The 15,603-nt window shown below is 53.1% G+C and overlaps 1 protein-coding gene and 1 long non-coding RNA gene across 5 annotated transcripts in view; one reads left to right on the top strand and one right to left on the bottom strand.

Annotated features, from left to right (window-relative positions):
• Positions 1–5,373: 5,373 nt before the first annotated feature.
• Positions 5,374–12,988, top strand: LOC121025480 (uncharacterized). Its single transcript, XR_005788064.1, has 3 exons — positions 5,374–5,823; positions 6,618–6,756; positions 12,658–12,988. It is a non-coding gene; the product is annotated as an uncharacterized LOC121025480 (long non-coding RNA).
• Positions 9,639–15,603, bottom strand: part of STEEP1 (STING1 ER exit protein 1) — a 57,877-nt gene continuing 51,912 nt past the window's right edge. For all 4 annotated transcript variants that reach the window (XR_005788061.1, XR_005788060.1, XR_005788063.1 and 1 more), the window contains one exon: positions 9,639–9,869. The gene's annotated coding sequence lies outside the window, so the exon portion shown is untranslated. The remainder of the gene's footprint in view (positions 9,870–15,603) is intronic.

The raw sequence follows: 15,603 nt of genomic DNA on the forward strand, positions 1-15,603 counted from the left end.
GGCCCGGCGGGTGACGGGGGCATGTTTGCAAGGTGAAGAGCCCGTGGTAGGACAAACTCGTTTCTGCCTCCGCATTCTTGCCAGCTTATCAGTTTCCTCATGTGATGTGCTTGGAAAAACGACTAGAAAGCACACGGCTTTTCCCCTAGCTAGGACACGGGAAGACAAATTGGTAAATTCTGCCGATACGTCCTGGTTCTTTTATTGTCAACAACCCCAACGCTTTTTTTTTTTTTTTTTTAAGTGGGCTCCATGCCCAGCCTGGGGCTCGAACTCACAACCCTGAGACCGAGAGTCACGTGCTCTTCTGGCCGAGCTAGCCGGGTGCCCCTCTTTTATTTTCTGCGTAGTGGCGTTTTTACTCCTATTTGTATTTCCTGGGCTCAGCAGAGTGCCAAACGCATCCCCTCCCCACTCTTTTTTTTTTTTTTTTTTAATGCATCTCCCTTGAAAGAAAGTCTGGTGATGTCCGCCCCAAGGTTTCCTGCCCTCAGCCCAGCCCTGGGCGTCCACACGTCTAGTTGATATTTCTGCAGGCGTGTCGGCGCATTACCTGTTGGGGCTTGCGGCTCTGGCCGTACTCTCCCGGGACAAAGATTTATAAAGAGGCCACCAGGGCCTTGCTCACTGTAAACAGCTTGTTATCTACCCTGACGTGCTTTCTCTTCCAGGCTCCGTTCGGCGTCAAGCCAAAAAGGTTCGTTCTGACGGCTCTTTGGTGGTGGTTCTTGCCTGAGACCAGGGTTCAAAGCATTTTGATTCCATGTTCATCTTTGGGTTGTCTCCAGGCACACTCAGCTCAGAATTTTGGCTCAGGAAATAAAACGCAGAGGTTTCTTTTTATTTATTTACTTACGTGTTTATTTATTTATTTATTTATGAGAGCGAGCGCAAGTGACCGAGAGAGAGAATCCCACAAGGTGCAGAGAGGGGGAGAGAGTGCGGAGCGCGGAGTGGCTCGAGCTCACCCGATGCGGGGCTCGAACCCAGGAACCGTGAGATCATGACCTGAACCGAAGTCGGACGCTTAACGGACTGAGCCCCCCAGGCACCCCGAAAACGCAAGAGTTTCTGACTCCTTGAGGTATGGCTCAGCCCCTGCCAGAGCTGACTTTGCCAGAAGCATCCACGCATCCAGTGTCCTCATTCTCCTTCTCCCTCTCTGTGTCTCTGGTGTGACTAGGGGACAGGCTGGACCCTTGCACCTGGTCCATATAAAAGGGCCTAAGGAAGAAAGGAAAAGGGGGAGTGGACAGGTCACTCCTTGTCCTGCTGTTCTCACGGGGATCGTATACCCAAGGAGGGCAGCAGGACTGAATAGCCAAGAGAACAGAGTCTGGGGTTCACGCTACCTGGGCGGGAGTGACTCTGCCGTTTATTAGCTGTGTGACCTTAAGCAAGTCATTTAACCTCTCTGTGCCTCAGTTTCTTCAACTATAAAATGGGGCTGATAACTGGCCTTCCTTTAAAGGGTTGTTATGAGAATTTAAGGAGTAAACAGATTGCAAGGCATTTAAAATAGGGCCTGGCGTATGGTAAATGCTATAGAAGTGCTTTTGAAATACAAATTAAAATTTTCATGTTCGCGGTCCCTGTGTTCGATCCATTTCCCCCTCCCTGGCTGTAAGTTTCAAGGCTTCCACATATGGATCTGGGGTCCGTTGGTGCATTTTTTTCCTACAGGGAAAAGCTGAATGCCATGGTGTATGGTCTCTGACAGAGAGGGAAGCCTGAAGAATAGCCTCTATGTAGACGCAAAGTCCTGTGTAAAGGCAGGATTGTGGGGGCGCCTGGGTGGCTCCGTCGGTTACGCGTCCGACTTCGGCTCAGTTCATGATCTCGCGGTCTGTGAGTTTGCGCCCCGCGTCGGGCTCTGTGCTGACAGCTCGGAGCCTGGAGCCTGCTTCGGATTCTGTGTCTCCCTCTCCCTCTCTCTGCCCCTCCCCCACTCATGCTCTGTTTCTCTCTCCCTCTCTCTCAAAAACAAATAAACATTAAAAAGATTTCAAAAAATAATAAAGGCAGGATTATGATGGGGCACCTGGGTGGCTCAGTCAGTGAAGCGTCCGACTTCAGCTCAGGTCATGATCCCATAGTTCGTGAGTTCAAGCCCCGCGTCGGGCTCTGCGTGGCCAGTGCGGAGCCTGCTTGAGATTCTCTCTCTCTCAATTTCCCTCTCTCTGCCCCTCCCCCACGCGTGCTCTCTCTTGTCTGGAAATAAACAAACTGAAAAAAAAAAAAAGGGCAAGATTGTGCTAGCTAAGGTCCCATGACACCGACTTTTGCCTGGGGCTGCCCCGGGGGCCCCCCCTCCATCTCTAGAGGGCTTAGAAGAGCCCTCCCAGGAGTGTCCCCAGCCAGCGCCTTCTGGGAGGGGTAGCTCTGGTTGCTGAGCTGGGCTGAGCTCTCAGCCTCCCCGAAGAGGTGCGTGTTGCCATGGCAACAGGCCTCTGCCCCGAGGGGCTGCAGAGCAAGACACAGCCTGGAATCCAGGACCGGGTCGGTGGGTGTCAGAGTTCATTCTGCCAGGTTGGCAAGCCGGGCTCCAGACAACAGAGGTGCCCTGTGCTCTTCAAGGGGCTGGCTTATCGGCCCCGGGCTCCTCCTAGGACTTGTCTCCAAGCCTCTTGTTTCTGTCTTATCCCAACACAAGCGGTGTGCCTTCCAAGTGACCTGGCGCCAGAAAGGCTTCCGGAGTCAGCTCGGCCGGGGGGGCTCCTGGAGAGTTCCGTGGGAAGTGCCAGGGCCCGTCATCTAGGAAGGCTTCAGGACCTCAAGGCTGGGTCCCGGACAGCCCTCGGTCACCCTCGGAGACTCACTCAGATGCTGGCATCCCTCAGTAAGGGGAAGTCTAATGACCCTGACCGCGTATACACCTACATTTCCTGTGTCTTTGTGCTCAGGCAGGGCGGGGCCCAACTGTGCCAGAGCAGCGGGGGTTCAAAGGGCGCACCACCTGCTCCCCAAGGGTCACCCAGAGTTTAGTGCAGTTCTCTGGAAGGCGGGAGGAAGCGTATCCTTATCAACCGATATACAGCCACGGACTCATTCAGCCAAACTTTGCTGAGTGCCTGTTATGAACACGGCCCTGTGCCAAGTATCAAGGGCAGGGGGAGAGGGTACAGAGATAAGTGTGGCTCTTGTCCTTAAGGGCTTTGTCCTCTCCCAGAGAAGCCAGCTAGCTAGCTATAACTATCTATCCATATCTGTATCTCTATCTAACTCTCTAACTCTTAACACGAGACCAAACTCATTTACTGATTTGACATCTGCTGAATGCACAATCGGGGCGGGGCACAGCAGAGAACAGGAAGAGGAAAAGGCTGGCCCTTAAGGAGCTTATATCCCAACGAGGGAGGTAGGGAAGTAAGACCATCACAACATAGTGTGACCAGGGCGTTGATAGGGCTCCGCAGACAGAGCGTGGGGAGCAAAGGGCATGAATGCCTAGTCGGCACTTGGGGAATCTGGGAAAGCTTCCAGGAGGAAGCTTCCTCTAAACCAAGACCCACAGCTGCCACTTGGCTCGGTTGCACTGTGAACGGCGCCCCCTGGAGTTGGGCAGCGTTTGTGGCAGCCCAGGCTGAGGGAGTCAGCCAAGAGCACTCAGCAGACGCGGCGCGGCAAAGCGAGAGAGGCTCAAATTAGCAACAGTGCAACATAAATAATTAAATTAATATAATATACAACAAATATAATACATTAGGTATAAAAACATAGCTACAGGGGTGCCTGGGTGGCTCAGTTCGTTAAGCGTCTGCCTTTGGCTGAGGTCAAGATCTCGCGGTTTGTGGGTTCGAGCCCCGCATCGGGCTCTGGGCTGACAGCTCAGGGCCTGGAGCCTGCTTCAGATTCTGGGTCTCCCTCCCTCTCTGCCCTGCCCCCACTCGTGCTCTGTCTCCCTCTGTCTCAAAAATAAATAAACATTAAAAAAAATTTTTTTTAAACATAGCTACAGTGCAAGGGCCAATCAGTGAAGTCCGAATCTTGTCATTTTGCCACTATAAATGCAGTGGGGATCTCAACGAGAAGCAGGATATTTGACGGTGTTAAAGTGTCTCCCCACAGACTGTTCATTATATGCAAGGGAGAAGAAAAAAAGTAGCCGTTAGAACTTGCGCACCCCCTTGAACTAGTAATCAAAATTAGCATCACTAATGAGAGACAGATATACACTGAGTGTCCCCAGATCGGGCACCAGATCACCTACGTGGTGTGCCAGCAGAGACGTGGACCCCCACTCCAATCATGAGGAAACACCAGGCAAACACAGCGTGAAGAGCATTCTGCTTTAAAATGTTGGCAGGAAGGGCGCCCGGGTGGCTCAGTCGGTTAAGTGTCCGACTCTTGGTTTCGGCTCAGGTCATGATCTCACGGTGTGTGAGTTCAAGCCCCACATCGGGCTCCATGATGACAGGGTGGAGCCTGCTTAGGATTCTCTCTCTCCCTCTCTCTCTCTCTCTGCCCCTCCCCTGCTCTCATGTGTGCTCTCTCTCAAAAATAAATAAATAAACTTAAAAAGTTTTTAAAAAGCTTTCAAAATTTTTGGCAGAAAAAAAGTAAAATAAAATAAAATGAAATGAAACGTTGGCAGGAAAGCAAAAAGCAAATTGGCAAGATGGGGAAGTGATTTCTCCAAAAATAGCAAGGTCATAAAAGACCCGACGACGCTGTGGAATGTTCCGGATTAATGGGAGCTAAATAGAACAACTCAGCGCAATACATGACTCTAGAGTAGTACAGAAGGGAAGACATGTTCTAAGGGACATCAATGTGTCACTTGATAAAACTGCCATATGGACCTCAGACTAAAGTATTGGAACACTGTCCGATGTGAGAAACTGATAGTGCCATGGCCTTGGAGAGGACATCTCTACGCTGAGGAAATTAATTCACTGAAGTGTAGGGTTAAAGGATCATGGTGTATACAACTTACCCTCCCATGGCTCAGAAAAGAGTGTACAAAGTGGATATACAGAATGTGTTCATATAAGGCGTGTATGTGTGTGCGTGTGTGTAACGTATGTACATAACGTGTGCCTGTGTGCGCACGTACGTGTGTGTGGAGAGAGAACCCAAATGATAAATAGGATACAAGGTTACCAAGAGGCGAATCTGGGTAAAGGGTATACACGTGCTTTTGGCCCTCTTTTTCCTTTGTCCAAAGGTTTTCTAAATTGGAAGTTCTTTCCAAAGAAAAAGTTACAAGATGATGACCAGGTGTCAGGTACACAAGAGTGGGGGTTGGGGGGAGCAGTGAGAGGTGAAAAGAGCCGCCAGATCTTTGTTTTCTCAGCTTTCCTGAGCTGTCATTCACAGGCAACATTGTATCTTTTGAAGCCGGTGGGACCAGATGGTTTGATACACTTGTCTGTTGCAAAACGATTCCCGCCATAGTGTTAGCTGGTATTTCCGTCCTCAGGCGGGCTCGCCATTTCTTTTTTGTGCTGCGAACATTTAAGACCGAGTCTCCTAGCAACTTTCCAGTACATAATACGGTCTGATTAACTGTAATCACCGCGCTGTACCTCAGATGTCTAGAACTTACACGCGCAAATTTCTACCCTTTGACCAGCGTCTCCCCAGTTAGCAGCAGCCGGATCTTGAAGAGGCTTGCCAAGTACCACAGGACTCTGGACTTACTTTCATCCCGAGCACAACGAGAAATACACAACCCGTATACGTAGGGAAAAAAAAAAAGACCTCACGCCACCACGTTGACTCACGGTTCGTTTCGTAATTCGCAGCGTGGGTAGCTTACGGGTCTGGAAGCAATGTCACCTACAGTGAGTCACAGGGCCGCAGGGCTGAGAGACGTCAAAGGTGTTAGCCCAACGAGTTCCCGGGAGAGGGATTGGCTTCCGAGGAAGAGTGACAATGGAGGGAAGACCGGCCCGTTGCGGGCTGAACAGGGAGCGGCATGGGGGTAACTTTCTGAGCCCCTGTTATGTTTGGGGGGCACACTTCACGCTGGAGGGACAAAGGTGAATGGGGCCATTGGAGGGCGCGGGCTTGCAGGACTGTGGAGGGGGACTGTGGAGGGACTCTCCGGAGGGCGACAGGACGGGGGTGGGGAAGAGAGACTGGTGTCTTGTGAAGAATTACCACGGAAGGCCAAGAAGCCTCCTTCAGGGTCCGGGGAGGGTCAGAACCCACCCGCCCACAGCAGAAACGCGGGGCTCTGTCGTCTCTTCGGGTCAGAGGTCTCAGAGGGAAGACCGGGAGCTACTTCTACAGCTCCACTCCTAGTGGCCTCTCCCCCGTTTCCGGTTTCTGCCTCCCTTCTGGAAGGAAGCCCAGACCACATCCTGGGAGATGTGAGCGCTCTCCCTCTGGGAAGTCGTCGATGGCTCTACCCCCGAGAGACCCTGAGAAGGAAGCTTCCATCCAGCCGTCAGGCCACTTGAGACCCTCCCTTCCCCAGGCTAATAATGCCTTCCTCTGGACACTCTTCTGGGCGGTCCCTTCAGGACCCACTCCCCATCTTTTCTGGAAGCCACTTTCCTCAAATCCTGGGAATCCCCTCTAGGCACATTACCCCACTCGGGGACTTCCCCTGACTTCCTCATTGGCGTCAAAACTGACTTCTCACCTCACATTCCTTCCTTTTTGCCCAGGAAAATTCGATGCCAGGAGGACAAATCGGAGAAGCTCAAGGGGGAGCTAGCTAATATGCCAGCACATGTCCCGAGAACTGACTGAAGTACGGGGACCTTTGGGCACCTACAGCCTGGAGGGAAAGATGCGTTTGGGCAGGTGGGCCTTCTCCCTGCTGCTCTGGGCACATCATTCGGGGCTGGTTCAAGGACAGGGCTGAGGACAGTGCAGTAGGGCTGCACCTCGAGGAGACGGTGGCCTGACCTAACGTCTTGACAGGGAGCACAGCTGGCTTGGTGACGCAAAAATGTGCAGGACAGAGCAGGTCTGACTCGGTGACCCGGGACGGTGTGGAGGTGAGGGGTGAGGGAGGGCCCGGCTTTCCCGACTGGCCAAGTAGGTGAGGGGCAGTGCTATTTCTTGAGGAAGGGATCGTGGGACAGGACGGACTGTGGGCTTGAGGGGGAAGGAGAGGACGATAAGCATAGGCCACGTGAAATTTCAGCCGCCTGTGGGGCATCCAGGTGCCACGTGGACTGGGGGGTCTGGAGCACAGGAGCGAAGTCTGGTCTAGAAACAAAGTTTTAATATTTTTTTTAATGTTTATTTACTTATTTCGAATTTATTTTTTTTAACGTCTATTTATTTTTGAGACAATGCGAGAGACAGAGTGCAAGCGGCGGTGGGGCAGAGGGAGACCCAGAATCCGAAGCGGGCTCCGGGCTCCGAGCTGTCAGCCCGGAGCCCCACGTGGGCCTCCCAACTCAGGAACCGTGAGATCATGACCTGAGCCGAAGTCGGACGCTTAACCGACTGAGCCGCTCAGGCGCCCCCTATTTATCTTGAGGGAGTGTGTGTGTGTGTGTGTGCGCGCGCGCGCGCGCACAAGTGCGCAAGGGAGGGGCAGAGAGGTGGGGGGAGAGGGAATCCCAAGCAGGTTCCACCCTGTCAGCGCGGAGCCCGAGGCGGGGCTCAAACTCACCAACTGGGAGATCATGACCTGAGCCCAGAGATCAAGAATCAGATGCTTAACACACACGCACACACGCACACACACACACACACAACACGGACGCCAGAACTTCCAAGCTGGTACACTCACAGGGGCCGGCATCCCAGGGCACGTTAACAGAAGGTGTGGATGTGCTCCTTGGAGAGGACAGGCATGGACCCTCCCTGAGCAGGGACTTTACGATGCCCCCTTGTCAGCCTGTGAACGGGGTTGTCCGAAGGCGTTTGCTGGAGGACGCGTGTGGATGCCGGTGCGCGTGCTGGCCAGGGCACGGGGGTGGGGGTGCTGGGCGTGGAGCAGACCGCTTGTAAACCTGTCCAGTTGGATCCCTCCCGGCTGCGAGTGTACTGAGCCGGCGATGTCTGCGTCCTCCGTCTGGTCACTTCCCATCCCGCGTAGGACAGGGAATGGCGGCACCCGGCCTCTCCGATGCACAGGATGTTCTCGGGCCGGTGCCAAGAAGGAGCAATCGCTCCCAGTCAGGACTTCGGCCAGCAGCTTCCTTGGTGGGGGGCGGGGGGAGCCGCACACGGGGAGGTGGGGGTGAAGGTGACTTTCCTGTTAGGCTGGAAGGAAAACAGTTGGCATCTGAACTTCCCGGTTACAGAACAGCTAGCCGGTGAGAACCTGTGTGTGCGTGGGGGCGGGGGCGGGGGCGGGGGTGGGGGGCGGGGTTTGCCCTCCCCGCCCCCGCCACCAAGCGTCCGCAACAATCAAGGGCGCTCCTTGTACACGCTGGGAAAATGAGTGTTTCCACACAGGCCTCCACACTGTGCTTCTGTTTCACCAGGGAGAAATCTTGAATGTCCGCCAGGCTTGTACTCATTGATTCATTCGGTCCCCGCGGGCTGGTCCTTGTACTGAGCGCGGGGCGGGGTGGGGCTGGGGCCCGGGCCCTTGGGCAGCTGCCAGCCTAGGTGCAAACACAGGGTCCCCATTCGCGCGGTTCATCCCAGCATGGCCCAACTGTACGGAGCCGTCGGACCTGATAAGTTGCCTGGGCGGTGGCCTGGAGAGCAGAGGCACCTGGAAAGAAACAGGGTTGATCCGTGGCCAGCGCGCAGAGGATGGCCCAGAACGCAGGGCGGGCTTTCCCCAGAGGGAGTCATATTCCACAACAGCCCCAAAGTCACTGCCACCGTCTCCTGCCGAAAGACGAATGGGCCCCGGATGTAGACTCCAAGAGCAGACAGGAGACCACCCGCAGGCTCTGGCTGACATCCTGGAGGCAGGAGGGAAGGGTTGGCCCCCCCCCCCCCCCGACCCCGCCTCGTGTCCAGCGTCACCAGCCTTTCTGGAAAGTCTTCAGCAATAAATTACAGCCTAGGAGTAGAGCCAAATGGACAGAGGGCTGAGCCCGAGCTCCCCTGCCCTCACCGCTTCATCCCTCCTTTTCCTCTTAGTCTTGAGTGCTTGCCAGATGTGCCTTCCGGAGTCACCGTGAGTGTCCCTGGCTGTCTTCCACCTTTGCTTTTTTTTTTTTTTTCCAGGCAGAGAGGCCACCCAGCCATGGAAAAGCCACCGTTGTCACTCTCTCCAGTGCCTTCATTCAAGGTGGCCGCTAGGGTTAGCTCTGGAACCCGGGAGCTCCCCAGCAGTGGCGGTGGGCTGGGAGGTCCTCGAATTAATGGCAGAGGGGAGTGGGAGAAGGGATAAGGGTCATTCAGGACCTGGAAATCTAGCCAGGCCCAGAGAGCTGGCTCCTCCTGGCCCATGAGAGCCAAATGCCACCTTGTCACAAATGTGAGCTGGTTGTTAAGGTTATAAAGAAATATAGGTAATAGGGGCGCCTGGGGGGCTCGGTCGGTTAAGCGTCCGACTTCAGCTCGGGTCACGATCTCGCGGTCTGTGAGTTCGAGCCCCGCGTCGGGCTCTGGGCTGATGGCTCAGAGCCTGGAGCCTGCTTCCGATGCTGTGTCTCCCTCTCTCTCTGCCCCTCCCCTGCTCATGCTCTCTCTCTGTCTCAAAAAATAAATAAAAACGTTAAAAAAAAAATTTAAAAACTAGGTAATAAATAGTCACAAACTCATCACTCCCTAACCATTTTTACTCTATTTTACTGTGACCCGTACACGTGAGGTGACAATCTCCCACATCCGGGCGGCTGAAATACCGTATGACAGTGGGCAGTTGCACATCTCTTCCCAAGGTCACGGTGAGGCTGGCGACTTGCAATCAGCCATGCGCTGGGTACTCGTAATGCAGAGATCGGTAAATGCTCTTAATCAGGCTTCGATTCATTGTTGTTGTTGTTGATTTTCTAGACCGGAGAAAGTGAGGGGGAAAATGTTAATCATGCAGATCAAACTCAACAGTGAGTCAAGCCTGCAACTGTCACATTGCGAATGATACCAGATAATGAGGAAATCATCTTCTAGTATCTGAAAGCCAGTATCCTACTCGTGAAAGACGTCGGTCTCCTCGAGGATGAATTAATGAAGTTGTGACATAGGTCTTTGTTGTCTCACACAGAAACGAAAAGATCAACCAATATTCACGTCAGAACCGCTGGGGCGCCCGGGGGGCTCAGCCAGTGAAGCGTCCCCCTCTTGATCTCGGCTCAGGTCTTGATCTCAGGGCGGTGAGAGGACCAGCCTCACGTTGGGCCCAAGTTGGGCCCTTTCTTGGCCCTTCGTTGGGCTCAGCGTCAGGCTCCAAGCCAGGCTCCGTGCTGGGCATGAAGCCTACTTAAAAAAAAAAAAAAAAAAAGAACTACGCTTGCTCATCAATAGCAACCACAAGTTTACAGAGGCAAGAGTCTGGCAAAAATCACCAAAAGCGTTCTGTGAGAATCAGTTAGCTACTAATTAACAATATTAGGGGCGCCTGGGTGGCGCAGTCGGTTAAGCGTCCGACTTCAGCCAGGTCACGATCTCACAGTCCGTGAGTTCGAGCCCCGCGTCAGGCTCTGGGCTGATGGCTCAGAGCCTGGAGCCTGCTTCGGATTCTGTGTCTCCCTCTCTCTCTGACCCTCCCCCGTTCATGCTCTGTCTCTCTCTGTCCCAAAAATAAATAAACGTTGAAAAAAAAATTAAAAAAAACAATATTAAAAGTATATTAATATCCATAAATGTTATTAATCAAATTTGACAATAAATGTATAAAATTATTTTATTTTTTTAAGTTTATTTCTTTTGAGAGAGAGGGAGAGAGAGAATCCTTAAGAAGGCTCTGCCTAAGAAGGCACGGTCAGCACAGAGCTGGACGTGGAACTCGAACTCCCGAACCATGAGATCATGACCTGAGTCAAAATCAAGAGTCGGACGTTTAACTGACTGAGTCCCCCAGGCATCCCTATTTTATTTTATTTTATTTTATTTTATTTTATTTTATATGTATTTTATTTTATTTTAGAGAAAGAGAGAGAGCGAGCATGCATGCAGGGGAGATGGGCAGAGGGATAGAGGGAGAGAATCTCAAGTACACTCCATGCTCAGTGTGGAACCCCACACGGGGCTCGATCCCCCAACTCTGGGATCATGACCTGAGTCAAAAATCAAGAGTCAGGCACTCAACCGACGAAGCCACCCAGGCATCCCTAAAATTAATTTCTTAATAATCAATAACTTAATAATATTGTGTGTTTTCACTATTATATGTAATGTGTGTGCCACATACTTTATGCCAGTAAAATTTATAAATAACTTAGCTACATGTATACATGCATACACTTCTCCCCAGAGAGCAGGTCGTTAAACATTTACCAACGCTCCACTGGTTAAGCCCAAGGCTCAGAAGTACTTTGGCATCAGAAACCCAAGTTTCAAAGGTCCGAGAGGTACTCTAACGCTAACTAAAACGCCGTAGAGGACGGACACATGACTAAGAATCATGTATGTGTCTTCTGAAAAAACCAACTGGATGGGGATCCCACTAGGCTATCAGGTCCATGAAGGTGGGTAGAGACTTTGCCCTTCTCATTCACCTGGTCGGCGCCTGGCTTGTAGAAGTTGCTTAGTCAACTCTTCTTGAAAAAAAAAAAAAAAAAAAAAGGAATGGTTCTCGGGCACCTGGCCGGCTGGGTCGGTAGAGCATGTGACTCTTGATCTCGGGGTTGGGAGTTCGAGCCCTATGTTGGGTGCAGAGGTTACTTAAAAAAAATAAAATCTTATAGAAAAAACAAAACAAAACAAAACCAACCCCGAATAGTTCTTCGATAACTTCGATCTAACTTCCTCACAATAGTGCCCAGAGATGGCCCCGACAGGAAACCCAGGCCTGTGGTCCTCAGCCTAGAACATCCCCTCTCCACAGGTTCCTTGCTTCACCCTCAGTCTGGCCCTGGAAGGACTCTGGCTCTAGCCCGTCATGTTGGCACCTGACAGGAAGGTCCACGGCTTTGCTTCCTGGACGCTGGCTCTGTAGAAGGTAGCCTAAGCTAGCTTGGTGCCTCCACCACCCGACAAACCCCTTTGGCCTAGCTGCCAACTGTGCCCATAAGGACAGAACGAAAGGAAATTGGGGCCCAGGGCAGAGAGGAAAGGCAATCAGGGAAGTCCAGCAAAGGACATCCCAAATGGGAAGCCATTTGGCTTGGGGGGGGGGGGCGACATAGACCAGTCTCCCGACTAGAAACCTACGAAAATTGAAAAAAAAAAAACAATTTTTTTAATGTTTATTTATTTTTGAGAGACCGAGTGTGAGTGGGGGAGGGGCAGAGAGAGAGAGGGAGACACAGAATCCGAAGCAGGCTCCGGAGCAGAGCCCGACACGGGGCTCAACCCCCCCGAACGGTGAGATGGTGACCTGAGCCGATGTCGGGACGCTCAACCAGCTGAACCACCGGGGCGCCCTGGGAAATTTCTTTCTCCCTACCACTTGGTGGCTGTGAGACCTTTGACAAGTCACGTCGCCTCTCCGATCCTCAGTTGGCTAATGCAGGAAATGATCTCCAGGGGCTCTTCTAGACCTCCTTCATCAGCTTTGCTGGCTGGGGGCTGCTGGTGGTACAGATGCCTGCAATCTAGGGGGTGAGTCTGATGTACCAGAAGATGGCATCACGTGACGCTAGGGAGAGGCGTGTTTTTAAGAAAAGGATTTCTCTACAGGAGGAAGCAAAAGTGTGTGGAAAACATTCCAGTTGATGGGGCGGACCGAACAGAAACGCAGCAGCATCGGACAAATTCATGGCTACATTCATGACTAAACTCAACGAAGTGGATACATTCATTGGCTAAAAGGACTCGAGGGTCTTCTTATCCCCTGATGCCCTTGTCTGAGTCTGAGGAACCGGGGCCTCACCCACAGTGAGGCATTTCCATACGCTTGTGTTCTCCCGTCCTTCAAATGCCCGGGCTCGAGTCCTTGCTGCGGCACATGCGTGCCCTCCCCTTCTCCCCACATCCTGAAACCACCACCCAAAGGTGGGCAAGGTGACCTGCAACGTGAAGCCCAGCGGCTTCCAGAGAGCAGACGGGAAGCTTCTTCTCGGCTCTGCCTCCCCGGCCGCACCCCCCCACTTCCTGTCCCCAACTGCAGTGTGGGCTCAACTCGGGATGAGTGTAAGCCTCTTGCTCTGCCTGTATTTTATGATGCTGTGGAAAACAGTGCTGGCATTTAAAAAAAAATTTTTTTTTAATGTTTTTATTTTTGAGACAGAGCATGAGAGGGGGAGGGGCAGAGAGAGAGGGAGACACAGAATCCGAAGCAGGCTCCAGGCTCCGAGCCGTCAGCACAGAGCCCGACGCGGGGTTCGAACTCACAGACCGTGAGATCATGACCTGAGCCGAAGTCACACGCTCAACCGACTGAGCCACCCAGGCGCCCCTACAGGATTTTTGTTTTTAATGTTTACTTTTGAGAGAGATCGAGAGCACGAGCTCCCTCCCTCCAGAGAGAGGGAGACAAAGGATCGGAACTCACAAAGGGTGGGACTTGAACTCACAAACGGTGAGATCACGACCAGAGCCGAAGTCGGATGCTCAACCGACGGAGCCACCCAGGCGCCCCCAGGCTGGCATTTTTCAACCCCACCTCCACACTGTGCAGATATGAGTGGAGCCTTCCCCCAGTGGTTTTTCCTCCTGCTTCCGTTCGGCATGCCTCCAACTGCCTATTTCGAGTCCAGATTCATGGCCTGACCTTCAAAGAGAAGGTATCCGTGATTCAACACTTGCTATGTGCCAGGCACTGAATCCAAGCGGCGTCACATGCCCTGAAGCTAGTGGCGAGCCTAGGTGAAGCTTGGCAGTATTTGTCAAAGGAGTGAAGAGGTCCTCAGAATCATCCTGAAAGGCGTTTTTCTTCCTTGTCCTACCAATTAGGAGACTGACCCATAGGGAAGCCAAGTAACCCGTCCAAGGTCACGGTTGATAGAAAGAGGAAGAGTCGGGATCCAAACCCAGGTCTGGCTCCAAATCTTGGACGTGCTACGTTACATATGGTTCTTCAAGTCTCTCCCGCTCTCGACCTCCCCCACCCGGGAAGGTTCTGGCCGGACAGACCCAGCCCTGTGATATTTTTGGTTCCAGTTATTCCCGTGGAAACGGCTGCGGCCCTTCGGGCAGGGGGCATATGTGCCAGCTGCCTCGGCTACAGGCACTGCCCAGCACAGAGGACTGCTGGCATCCGGAGGACTGGCCAGAAGCAAAGGCGTGGCCCGTGGGAACTTCCCCAGCCTTCCTGGGGTAAGCACGCCATTGGCCAGTCACAACCCCAGGCCTGTCGGGGAGGAGGCACTTCCAGGACGTTCCTTCGAGGCAGCAGCGGTGCAGCCTGGAGGCGGGGCTGCGATGGGGGGATGGCTCCACCTTCCATTCTGTGGGTCTCGGCTCCCACGGAACCTACTGACCCCTTGTGGGCACAGTGTAAACGCACTGGTGGCCGGACAGCCTCAGAGGGCTTGTCCCTCAGCCGGTTGCCCTCCCAGAGGCTGGGTTTTCTCGATTTCCCGTTCTTAGGAAGCCAGTTACCCTTGCCAGATTTGTCTGTGACAGCGCTGTGGCAGGTAGGTCTTTTGACCTTGCTGCGCCTTGGTTTCTTCCCCTGTAAAGTGGGGATTAAAAAAAAAAAAAAAAAAAAAGCCCCTGCCGTATTTTAAGACAGGAGAAAAAGCTTTAAAAAAAAAAAAAAATAATGTTTATTTATTTTCAAGAGAGAGCGCACAGGGGAGGGGCAGAGAGAGAGGGAGACACAGAATGCGAAGCAGGCTCCAAGCTGAGCTGTCAGTGCAGAGCCTGACGCGGGGCTTGAGCTCCTGGAACCCTGAGATGGTGACCTGAGCCGAAACGAAGAGTCAGATGCTTAACTGAGCCACCCAGGCGCCCCGGTACCTGACCAGAACTACTAGATAGCATTGAACAGGATTGATCAACCTTTTTCATGTCACGGCACGCACAGAAAATATTTGTCTAGCACACGGGGATAAGAAGGAAGAGGCTTCTTGTGACCAGAGCTGCCCCGGGCTCAGCCCAGCTACCCCCAAAGGCCAAGGGCACCGACAACGCTGCATCCCTGGAATCCTTTTCGCGGCGCCTGGGGTGGCTCACGCTGCCGGATGCACAAGTGGTGCAGGAAGCAGCGGTGAGCCTTGTTGGGATTTGCTTTCCCCACTTTGCCTCACAGTCAACCAGCACAGGGCTTGGGTGGGGGGCCCGGCTCTCAGAGACACGGGGAGGGGGGAATGGTCACCGAAGGGGGGGGGAGGAGGGCAGGGGTCTTCTCCAGCCGGCTGTGGCCACAGGCAGCACTCTGAAGGTTTGGGCTCACTTGTGCCTCTTGGGTAATGCAGGAAGGCGAGGAGACCACAGGCACCCCCCCCACCGGCCTCTGGGGGGCAAAAGCAGACTTCATTTCGGGATAACCGGGTGTGTCAGCGCCAAAGCCAGGGGGTCTAGCGGGAGCAAACCTGTGAATGGTCGGTATCTGCCTTCTGCCTCCTCTCAAGCTTCTTGTTCTCTCTTCTCCTCCGGCTGCCCCCTCGCGCCTCATTGACCCATCCATCCCCAAAGCCCTTAATAAGGGGCAACTAGCTGCCAGCCAACCCCCCGCCCCCC

The sequence above is a fragment of the Herpailurus yagouaroundi genome, unplaced genomic scaffold (assembly GCF_014898765.1).
Source record: "Herpailurus yagouaroundi ecotype Mexico unplaced genomic scaffold, PumYag 67641, whole genome shotgun sequence".
Lineage (NCBI taxonomy): Eukaryota > Metazoa > Chordata > Mammalia > Carnivora > Felidae > Herpailurus > Herpailurus yagouaroundi.